The sequence below is a fragment of the Lepidochelys olivacea genome (assembly GCF_965140295.1).
Source record: "Lepidochelys olivacea isolate rLepOli2 genome assembly, chromosome: 1".
Taxonomy (NCBI): Eukaryota; Metazoa; Chordata; order Testudines; family Cheloniidae; genus Lepidochelys; species Lepidochelys olivacea.
This window is the reverse complement of record NC_140411.1, coordinates 205,109,423-205,121,876: the sequence shown is the minus strand read 5'-3', so window position 1 is coordinate 205,121,876 and position 12,454 is coordinate 205,109,423. Positions and strand designations below refer to the sequence as shown.

Below are 12,454 nucleotides of genomic sequence, written 5' to 3'. Positions count from 1 at the left end.
GATTTACAGGTTCAAGGGAACCATCACTTTGACATTCCTGTCTTTGCTTCACTTTGCAACCTTCATATATTTAATGGAATACCATATATCGCACTGATTTACATGACGGTGAAGCCTCTTGGGATCATGTGTGTGGAGTTCTTGTGCAAAATAAGACCCTGATCCTGCAAGCTGTTCTATGTGGGAGGACCCTGGAAGCCAGTGAAATTCTGTGTTGTCGCAGGAGTCTGCCTACACAGAACGATTGCAGGATTGGGGCCTAGATTTTTATCCTTAGAATATTTAATCATCAAGCCATTTTAAGAGCACCCATGCACTTGCAGCACCCCCACACCATTGGATCAGGTTATGGGTGCTTGGGTGGGTGCATGTACAGGTACAGAAGGGAGTGTAGGAAGCTCTGTCCTTCTTGCATCCCATCCCAGTGGACAGCCCGAATGTGGGTGTCTGCACTCTCTAAGTGCAAGGGATGGGGGCAGTTTAGCATAGCTTGAGTTTCTCCATCCCCAAGGGGATATTGCCCCCTTTTGGATACCCTAGTGTTTGGAAGCCATGCTGGGAGTACTGGACATAAAAGCCTTTTAAAGCTAAACTATCCCAGGGCAGGCAGACTGCCTCTGGCAACTGCAGCTCCTACTCTTCCATGTTTTCCCCCTCCCCATGTGGAGGCCACAAAAGCCAGACCCTGGCCCAGTGTTCTTCATTGCAAGGCCCGTGAGCCAGTGGCAGCTCCCATCCACTCTAACTCCCAACGCACCCTCCCTGAGTTCCCTCCAAGTGCTGCGCGCAGCAGGATGTAAATAGCCCCAGAGCAGCTCTAAAGGGCCATGCAGCAGGGACCTGGAGAGGAGAGAGGTAGGGAGTGGGCAGGAACTGGAGAGGGGAACAAGTTGGGGCTTGCAGGCTGCTCTGGGCCTTTCTCCGGGCCCAGAGCTCCTGTGCTGCCTGCCAGCAGGGAGAGGGCTGGGGGGAGTCCTCTGAAGGCAGCCCCGGGGCAGCCTGCCTGCACCCCAAACTCCTCATCCCTGGCCCCACCCCCAGCATCCCAACCCTCTGCCCCAGCCCTGAGCCCTCACCCCTGCACCCCACCCTCTGCCCTACCCTGAGCCACCTCCCACATGCCGAACTCCTTAGCCCCACCCCATGTGGCTCTCATGTTGAAGATTTTTTGCCAAAGTGGCCCCTACTTCAAAAGTAGTGAAGAGTACTGCCCTAGCCCTTAGCTCATACATCAGTCTGGAAAGTGGTTTGGGATGCATTGGGCTGCAAGGAGCTATTAAAACATATGATGCTGATTTACTTTTTTTTTTTTCCCCACTTCCCTCAGCTTGGACAATGAAAATTCAGTTTCACTTTTAGTTCTCTTGCACTAGCATAACACTGCAGTTGGTTGCAAACACTGCAGGAGAATGTTTATATTTTTTTTAAAAAAAAACTAGCAACTTATTTTTCACTTGATTTTTGTTGTAATTTCTTGGGAACATTCCTATTTATCTTAGGTTTAATGCAATTTTTATTTTACAAAATGGACATGTAGGTCCCAAATCCGTCTGCCAGTGACCCTTTAATGGAGGGCACAAAACACATTATAGATAGCATGCTTGGCTCTTTGCCGTGCTGACAGCTACTGCGGAAAGCTGAACCGTGTTCCACAGTGCATTCTCCCAGACGTTTTCTAGAGCTGTTGCATAAAACAAAATGGACAAATGCCACAACATTTCTATTCTGTGCCTTGTACTGAGTAATGTTTGTTGATTGCCAGTAATTTGGGATCCAAAAGAAAAAGAGCGCGTACTCTTCAGTGTGCCAATAAACCAAAAGAGACCCTGCATGCCTGCTTTTGTCTATGCTTCCCGGTGCTAGTTGGGACGTAGCACAGGGTTAGGTGGCACTGCAGTCTGTACTCACGTGTCTGTCCCAGCCCTGTTACTCCACTGACCTATTGCACATGCAATATTCTACAGAACGTAGCAGGTCTAACTGCCAACATTTATAAAACAGTTTTCATTCCACAGTGGGCACCACACATGTTAAGTTCTGGTCCAAGGTGCTAACCTGCCCCCTTGCACTGAGGTACTGAGTCCATATAGGGTCAACCCAGAGAAATGACCAATTTGACATTAACATGAGGGAAAAAATACATTTGCAGAAATGACTTGGCACAGGTACACTTTGAACCAACATCTTTAAAGAGATTAAAGGCTTAATTCAACGGTATAGACTGTCCACCTATGTTGTTGCTCCTTTGGTGTATGCATACTACATTTTATTATTATTGTTAATTCATAACCACTGATGTGTAACCATTATATGGGAGAACTTGCCAGACTCTAAAGAAGTGTGTGTGCGTGCGTGCGTGTGTGTGTGTGTGAGAGAGAGAGAGAGAGAGAGAAGCCATTGTTAATTGGCTGGTGCTACAAATAAAAAATGGAGGTCCAATCTTTTATAGGTCTGCTGAACTATTACTGAAGGTTTGCATGTGGGTTCAGTGACATATCTGAAATCACAGATCTATGTAAAAAGACGAAGTCTAACAAAGCAGTATGGTGTAGGGAACAGCAAGAAGGTTTTAATAAGGTAAAGAAAATCTTGTCTGAAAAATCTGTTCTGTTTCGACAAAGTGTTTGAACAACTGTGTACAGATGCATCAAACACTGGTGTAGGGGATGTACTAATGTGGACGGGGAGAATAACAAAAAATACCCCATTGCTTTCTTAAGCAAGAAATTGACACCCACTGAACAGAATTATTCTGTCCTAGAGAAAGAATGTTATGCTATTGCGTAGGCAGTAAAGCAGTTATGGCCATATCTTTTTAACAGAGAGTTCAGGTACTAACTGAACATTCTCCATTAGTCTAGTTACACAAAATTCTAAATGGCTATGATGGAGTCTCATTCTCCAAGAATATGATATGGAAATTGTGCAGACAAAGATAAAAGAGAACAGGGAAGCAGATGTGTCATCAAGGAAAGAGAGCTCTGACCTGCTGCCTGTGAATCAGCCTAAACCCTCCTTTGTAAGGGGGTGTGTCACTGAATGCACCCCTGTATTCACACCTACACACCACTATAAAAATCTTTGCAGAAATCTTGCCTTGTGAGGTATCATTTGAAAACTAATAACTCACTGGTCTGGATTGCACCCCGGAATGTCATAGTGAAGGAGAGCTCTTTGTAAACTTGAAAGCTTGTGTCTTTCACCAACAGAAGTTGGTCCAGTAAATGATATTACCTCACCTACCTTGTGTGTGAGTCAGTCAGTCATTGGGGTTGATCAATCAGAGGTCACCTTGAATGGTCCCTTAGAATATGTTAACTCCTTATGCTAAACAATTTGTCCCCCCTTGTGTTTAGCTGTGACACTCCAGCACCTTTCCCAGACCTGAAGAAGAGCTTTGTATAGCACGAAAGCTTGTCTCTCACACCAATAGAAGTTGGACCAATAAAATATATTATCTCACCCAACATACCTCTGTAATGTCCTGGGACCAAAAGGGCTACAACAACACTGCAAGCCTCAAGCTAGTGAGCACTGATTGAATGCTCAGCTGTGCCTATACACGCTTCTCAGCGTTCAAAAAAGTCACAATATCTGCAGGTTTTCAAAATTTACCTTCAGAACCCTAGAGGAATGCTTGTGTGTGGACTGATATCATAGTACCTGACTAATAGTCTATCGAATAGAGTATGTACTGTTATAGATACCCATCCAACAAACAGATGCCATATATTATGTATTAGAGACATCTGGTCTGACATCAGAACTGGTTGCCAGGAACTCCTGAATTATGATCTCTGCTCTTCCACAGACTTCTCTGAAGTCAATTAACCTCTGTCCCCATCTGTAAATTAGGGATGACAGTGCACACCTCATAGGTGTTCTTTGAGGAACAGTTAATGCTTTTTAAATGTCTTGAAGATTAAAAGCCCCATAGTAAGGAACCACAACCAAAAATATGCAAAAAACTATGATTATCACCAGGGACAAAACCCAGGAACTGCAACATCAAAAGCATGAATCCTTTTCACTTGAGATAGAGCATCAACTCTGCTAGGTTTAAGTAGAAAGCTCTGTTTTTGCGGAGGCCAGTCACTAGAAGAAGACATGATCATATGTGCACTAAAGGCTGGGATTTCAATTTCATTGGGACCTGAGCTAAACCAATTCTGAGTGCTTTTGGAAATCAAAAATTGATGCATTACACAATACTGTAAAAGTATTACAGGATCCTCAGGGAATGACCTGAAGGCAGTTATGGAGCCTTTGCTTAAACCCAGGCTCATCTTTGGTACAGTTTTCACTAGCCATAGATTTTAGTGAAAAAGCTTTGCAAAATATTCTTTATGGCAACTGCAGCATGCACTAGTCAAAGGGTCATAACATGGCCAAATGAAAACCCAACTGAGTTTTATGACTGTACCTGGTGGATTCAACTAAGATCAGGGTCCCATTGTGCTAGGCATTTTACATACCCATAGTAAGGGACAGTTCTTGCTCCACCCACTCAAAACCTCTTGTCCTCATTGAGGTCCGTTTTCAGATTTCAACTTCCAGCCCTCTCACCCCTGCCTCTAGCAATTTCAGCTGCAGAGCTGTTCAAAACTTGTTGTCAGAACACATTTATAAGGGAATAAGTATATGTAATTTTCTTTCCTCAATGATCAAAAATGGCAGAACTATTTTTGTTCATATTTCTATTTGTGTCTGTTGGGGTTTCCTCTACACTGGGGAATCCTATTCAGGGGATTTGTATGTGGAAACCCAAAGAGAAAACAGATATATGCACATCACAAAATGCAAATTGCATCTGCTTCTGAAAATAATGGGGGGGGTTACTCAGATTCTGGGTCCTACTTTGCAGCCATTATCGAGAGAAGATCCGGTCATGAGCTGTGGCTCCAGATCTGAATTTACACACTATTTGCGGGATTACAGGGTTTCAGATACTAATTTCTGGTTTACACTAATCCCTGAGATTGGTGACTACAGTAAGATTTTCACATCTATTCCATATATACAGTGTATATGCAGACTGTCATCTCTATACATTCTGTAGTAAGCATGTTTTGTGATATACAACCTTGGTGGTAAATTCCCTGGAGGGGAAAGGGAGGCAAAGTTGGCTTTAGGCAACATTTGCAGTGCCCAGATTCCCCAAGCACTGAGAGCCAACATGACCCCCAGCATAAGTAAAAGCAGTCCCCTCTTCCAGCAGGCTCACCTAGGTTGCCTAGGGGCTGGTCTGTAGCAGAGAAGTGTCTGTAGTGCAGAGCATTATGTGCATGCCCCTTATTTGCATTCCTTTGCTCCCAACACTACCGTGGGCCAGCTCCTACACTGGGAGCTCGATCAGGGCAGCACTTACTTTAGGCATATGCTTATTCTGCACAAGGGGAATTCTCTCCTGCACCATGGAGTTGAAGTGGCACATAGGGCCCAGGACAGGAGACAAATATGGCCTCCTGACCGTCCTGCTCCCCTCTCTCTCTTGTCCATGCCACCCCTGTTTCTCGCCTTCACTCTATTTGCAGTGCTTCTCACTCATGGTAACTTAGAATTCAAAAAGGAGAGCTGTGAATGAGACTGGCATTGAAGTAATAAATTTAACTCTGAAGTAAACGATACCTGTGGGTAATAGGTTTGAAATTGCCGTGTTCCTTAGTAACGGGATATAATTACAAGTACCACAGGCTCTGCAGGGCAACGGTGCAATTATCACCCTCATTTCTAAGTTTCAGTGAAAGCATTACCACAATGTTGCCACAATTCAGTAGCAGGGAATGGGGAACTTATTGGAAAGATAACAGTAGTTCTGCAAATACTTCTTTGTAATCTTTCCACACCGAGGTGTTTTTTTATTTATTTTATTGTGCTTATTTTTTTTCTTCTCCTCCTTCCATTTCACAATCTGAAAACGCACAATATGCTGTGATTAAATCCAAATAGCTACAATGCATCACCGTTGCGGTGAGGTTACTGCGGGGTTCCCTTAGTAACTGCCAAGGAATGAGCGATGAGTGATAGGACTGCATTATACCAGCAGGCAGGTCATCATGTGTTACTGTATAGTTCTGTAGTAATTAAAGGCTATTGAATGATATTGCTACATTGTAACCATGGGGAGGTCCCTTTGTGTCATTGCATAGTTCCATAGTAATTACTGGGTAATGAGTGATAGTGTTCCTTTGTAACAGAAAGCTGTTAACTGTTCTTCACTGCATAGTATTGTTCTACAGTAAGGAAAGGGTAATGTCCTGATTGTCGCTACAGTGTAGCCACAGGGATGAACTTGTGCTTTTCTGCATTGTTCCATGGTAATTATGGGGTGGTGGCAAGGAAGTTATTGTGTTGGATCCTTAGCACTGGTGTAGGTCGGTTAGTTATTAGACCGAAGAGTTAGAAGACTCTCAGGTCAGATCCTCAACTGGTATAAATGGGTTTTAATTCCAGTGACTTCAGTGGAGTTATCCTGACTAACACCAGCTGAGAATCTGGCCCATGTTTCTGGTATAGTGCTGTATCTCTATTGCTGGACTCTATTGGTCACAAGCCTGGTTTTTTTTCCCCACCTATAGGAACAGTTTCTGGCATTTTTACTCTGTTTGCTTGAGTTAGGACCTCAGAATCTAGCTATAGCATGGAGCCTGCTAACTTTTCTCTTTCCAAAAGATGAGAAGGTGACCCTCAAGCCCGCCAGGTCTCTGTTTCTCTGAGTGCTACGCAAACTCACCATGGAAACCAGGCACACTGTTCTGTTCCTTTGATGGGCCGGTGGACTTGGACAGTTTTGTCCATCTTTCCTGGTCTGTCTCATTGTGCTTCTCATGCAGAGGAAATGGAGCTGGCTGAGACATTGGGAACATGGTGGTGTTGTGCAGCTAGAACAAAAGGGAAAGATTGTCTGATTGGCATAAGAGGCATTCTGACTGCCATCGCAGCTTACCCAGGACCCAAACAGCCAGAGCTAGCTTGCGTATATGCAGTGTCAGGCCCTTTCCCATGCACCTCACACATCTGCCCTGTAACTCCCACCCTCATTAAGCTAGATGCATTATTAGGGGATGCAAGGCAGAGTTTTTTAATTTGACTGTCCACTTCTGGAAACAAGATACAAGACTAGATAGCCCAATGTGCTGGTTTGACAGAGACTATGGAGCCAGTGAAGTGTGTGAGGGGCAGAGGTGGGGGGGAGGGAGGAAAAAAGCCCATTGGCTAAGACTTGAGGGTCTTTAGCAGGGAGATGCTGTGGTCCGCTCTCTTTGCAGGAATCTCTGGGAGCAATGATTCCCAGTAATGAGACCACAAGGAGAGCTGCTTTTGCATTGTCACGTCCAAGCCCCTCCTGGATCTTGGTGGTTGCTGCTGTTCTCTCTTTCCCGTGTGTGCATGAGTGAATTTTTCGGTCTGGATGGGAGCGATGGTGGTTCCTTTTACATTTTATATATGTAACATTTGGGTCTTTGAAATTGAAATGGGTTTCAGTCTTTCTGATATATTAATTATTGATAAATGGCGCCTAGGAGACGGAGATGAAGCCTGGCATGATTAAAGACAGACAGTTTTTAATTTCATGTCTCTTGCAGTGACAGAGGAATCCAGTCTAATAGGAGTCATTTATCAAAAGAGACTAAATCAGAAGTGTGTGTCTAGAGGCTAGGGGCGTTGCATAAGGAATTGGGGGTGCACAGTAGTGTGACAACTGTGGAATGGGATGATGTGATGAGGTCTCATCATGCTCCTTACATCTCAGTGTGTTAGGGGTTACAAGTAGAACCCAGATTCCCTGGCTGGTAAATCAGAGGTCTGGAGCCAGGTCACAAAATCAAAGGGGAAGCTGCTGAAGTGGGAGCTACTTAGCAGTAGGAGTAGCAGTATTGCTGTAGCGCTTAGGAGCCTCAGCCATGCGCTAGGCGCTATACAAATACAGAACAGAAAGATGGCCCCTGCCCCAAAGAGAGTACAATCTAAGGGCACGTCTTCAGTATGAAATTGTTTCAAAATTATTCTATTTGAATTTTCTGAAGCTGTTTTATACATTCGGTCTTTTGTGTCCCCACTAAAGCACATGAATTCGGTGGAGTGCATCCACAGTACCAAGGCTAGCATCAAATGTTGGAGCGGTGCACTATGGGTAGCTATCCCACAGTTCCCGCAGTCCCCGCCACCCATTAGAGTTCTGGGTTAAGCTCCCAGTGCATGATGGGACAAACATTCTTGCGGGTGTTTCTGGGTGTGTGTCGTCAGTCGCTCCTCCCTTCGTGAAAGCTACGGCAGACAATCGTTTTGTGCCTTTTTGGGGTGCAGATGCCATACTGCTTTCAGCAGACAGTGCACCGCTGCTCTCCTGCTACTATGAATCCACCTCTCATCTTCCTATATAATCTCTACTATCTACTCTCTCTCTTCCTCATCGAAAGCTTCCTCTGCCAACTCTGCTCGGCCATCGTGAACCGAGCAGCACAGCTTCCGCCGCCAACTCTGCTCTCCCACTATTGCCACGCTTCCGAACTTCTCCATGTTGTCTGTCCTGGGCTCCCACCTCCTTGAAAGTTACAGAAGACAACCATTTCCCGCCTTTTTCCGGCTACCATGAACCGAACAGCACAGCTTCCGCTGCCACTCTGCTCTCCTACGTTTCGCACCCTTTTTCCAGGATTACCCGTGCAGGTGCCATAGCCATGGAGCCCGCTCAGATCTCTGCTGCAGTTTTGACTATTATATACCTCGCGCATTATCCAGCAGTATGCGCAGTACCTGCAAAACCGGGCGAGGAAACGACGACCGCGCAATTACTATAGTGATGAGGACATGGACACAGACGTTCCTAGAAGCACGGCATGTGGCGATTGGGATATCATGGTGGTGTTGGGCCAGGTTCATGCCGTGGAATGCCGATTCTGGGCCCAGGAAACAAGCACAGACTGGTGGGACTGCATAGTGTTGCAGGTATGGGATGATTCCCAGTGGCTGAGAAACTTTCATATGCGTAGGGCCACTTTCATGGAACTTTGTGACTTGCTGTCCCCTGCCCTGAAGTGCAAAGACACCAAAATGAGAGCAGCCCTCACAGTTGAGGAGTGAGAGGCCATAGCCCTGTGGAAGTTTGCAACACCCGACAGCTACGGGTCAGTTGGGAATCAGTTTGGAGTGGGCAAATCTGCTGTGGGGGCTGCTGTGCTGCAAGTAGCCAACACAATCATTGACCAGCTGCCATCAAGGGTAGTGACTTTGGGAAATGTGCAGACCATTGCAGATGGCTTTAATGCGCTGGGGTTCCCTAACTGCGGCGGGGCGATAGACGGAATGCATATCCCTATCTTGGCCCCTGAACCCTGGGGCGGCCAGTACATAAACCGCAAGGAGTACTTTTCCATGGTGCTGCAAGCCCTCATGGATCACAAGGGATGTTTCACTGACATCAACGTGGGATGGCCAGGAAAGGTGCATGACGCTTGCATCTTCAGGAACTCTGGTCTGTTTGAACAGCTGCAGGAAGGAATTTACTTCCCAGACCAGAAAATTAATGCTGGGGATGTTGAAATGCCTATAGTTATCCTCAGGGACCCAGCCTACACCTTAATGTCATGGCTCATGAAGCCGTACGCAGGCACCCTGGACAGTAGTAAGGAGCAGTTCAACTATAGGCTGAGCAAGTGCAGAATGGTGGTAGAATGTGCGTTTGGACGTTTGAAAGTGCGCTGGTGCAATTTACTGACTCGGTTAGATCTCAGCACAACCAATATTCCAGTTGTAATTGCTGCTTGTTGTGTGCTCCACCATATCTGTGAGAGTAAGGGGGAGACATTTATGGCGGGGTGAGAGGTTGAGGCAACTTGCCTGGTGGCCAGTTTTGCACAGCCAGACAACGGGGCAATTAGAAGAGTGCAGCAGGGCACCCTGCACATCAGAGAAGCTTTGAAAGCCAGTTTAATGACTGGCCAGGGTACAGTGTGACAGTTGTGTTTGTTTCTCTTAAAGTTACCCGCCCCCTATGTATATGAAAGGAAATAAAGTCACAATTGTTTAAAAACCATTCTTTATTATTTGTTGCACAAAACATTGAGAGAAATCAGAAGCTAGATTCGGGGGTGGAGAAGGAGGGAAGGACAAATCTAGAAACCAAATCAAAATTTCGGATATGCCAGCTTTCTGCTGCTTGTGCAATCCTCTGGGGTTGACTGTGTGAGTCCCCATAGCCTCCCCCCAACCCATGTTCTCTGGGTGAGGAGGCTATGGAACTTGGGGAGGAGGGAGGGCGGTTATTCAGGGGCTGCAGCTGCAGTCTGTGGTCTTGCTGCCTTTCCACCATACAGCGGAGCATGTCAGTTTGCTCCCCCATGAGCTTGACCATAGCATCCTGCCTGCTCTCATTGCACATGTCCCTCCTCTGTTCGTATTCATGTAACACTTTACGCGACTCCGCAATTGTTTGCCTCCATGCACTCAACTGAGCCCTATCAGTGCGGGAGGATTGCATGAGCTCGGAAAAGATGTCGTCCCGGGTTCGTTTTTTCTGCCTTCTAATCTGGACCAGCCTCTGGGACGGAGTAGATAGGGGCCGCTTTGAAACATTTGCACCTGCTGCGGGAGGAGAAAAAGGGAGGGTAGTATTTTAAAAGATACATTTTAGAGAACAAAGGGGACACTCTTTCTCAGTGAAACAGGTAATTCATAGTACACAACACATGTTCTTTCTGTACAAGGTCTCATTTGCCTCTTACACTGAAGTGCCTGCCACTTTGGTGTGAGTAAGCCATCAAATGCAGCCAGGCAACAGAATTCAGCTTGTAGGCAGCCATGGTAAGCCCTAGGAGCACGCGGGGTTCTGCTTCTTCTGCATTCATTTCAATGTTTCAAACTCCTGGGCCCCCTTTCCCATAGCAAGCAATGCCTGGTGAGTTGCCATATAAAAGGAGGGCCTGTGGGCTCTCTGGGATGATTGCTTCACACAACACCCTCCCCCGCGCACCCCCCCACACACACACACTGCAGGACTCCGATGAGGTTCTGAGCAGGGATGAGCCCTTTAAACTAAACACGAACAGCCCAGCGCGGCTGGGTTTCCTCCCACCCCCCACTGCATGGCTCCGATCAAGCTCTCACTCACCAGAAGTGCCTTCTCCAGGGTCATGGTCTGGGAGCATGCTTTGAGAGTTGGGGGAGGCTATTGGCTCCAGCATTAAGAATAGTTCCTGGCTAGGGGAGAAAACGGATTCCCCACTTGCCACCTGTGCACTGTTGTCGTCGTCCTCCTCCTCCTCCAAAAACTCATCCTCCTCACTCTTGCAGGTGGCCACGGACAGTGGTGGGGTAGTGGTGGCATAATTGCATGCAACTCATGCTAGAAGCAGCATGTATGGGGCTGTGACCCAGAGCACCTGTTTGCCTCCCTGGCTTTTTGGTACTCTTGCCTGAGCTCCTTGATTTTTCTATGACACTGCTCTGCATCCCTGGAGACTTTAGCGTACGTATTTGCGTTCCTTTTTTTGGAACTTAGTTCTGCCATAACAGATTCGTCTCCCCAACATACAATGAGATCCAGTACCTCCCATTCGGACCATGCTGGGCTCATCTGTGAATCCAGAACTGCGTGGTCGCCTGTGATGGTGGACTCTGCATGGTCGCCTGTGATGGTGGACTGTGCTGATGGTCACCTGTTCTGATGGTGACCAAACAGGAAATTCAAAAGTTCCCGGGGCTTTTACTGCCTATCTGGCTAGTGTATTGGAGTTCAGAGTGTTGACCAGAGCGGTCACAAGGAAGCATTCTGGGATAGCTCCCAGAGGCCAATATCGTCAAATTGCGTCCACATTAACCCGGAACTGCGGTCTCGATTTTAGCGCGACTCCACTTGCCAAGGTGGAATACAGAAATCGGATTAAAGAGTCCTTTAAATCAAAAAAACTGGTTTGGTCATGTGGACGGAATCAGTTTGATTTCGAAGTAACTCAGCTAATTCCAAAATAACAGTGTTCTGTAGACCAGGCCTAAGTGTCAGACACCAGGAGGGGACAGACAGATAGATGGGGGAGCACAAGAAAACACTGAGACAATAGTCTCACATTGAGTGGATAAATGTATCCTACTCCCTCCCAGCTTGCTGAAAGCTAGTAAGGTCTCTGGTGTTACTTTGAATCTTCTTGGTGTTAATCAAGCTTATTCTTCGGAAAGGGACTTGACATAAACTAGTTTGGGATTTTATTTTGCCTTTCTCTGCCTGTTGTGTCTACCATTGACTTATAGGTGGTAGCAACATTGTGAAAAAAATTCTTAAGGGCTTTAGGGCTGTGTGAATCTGGAACTTCTCAGGTTCGATCCATAATATAGTCAACAGTTCTTTCCATGACATCTTGGTCCCGGCCAGGAGTTGGAGACCAGTGCGGTGATGCTAGGCAGCGCAGGTTGTGCTAGCGAGTCTGGGAGCTGAAGAGTCAGTGTCTGTGTCCAGCAG

General features: G+C 46.4%; 1 protein-coding gene across 1 annotated transcript in view; it reads left to right on the top strand.

The window, feature by feature from the left end:
• Positions 1-12,454, top strand: part of LSAMP (limbic system associated membrane protein) — a 1,389,250-nt gene that overhangs the window by 386,112 nt on the left and 990,684 nt on the right. The window lies entirely within an intron of this gene.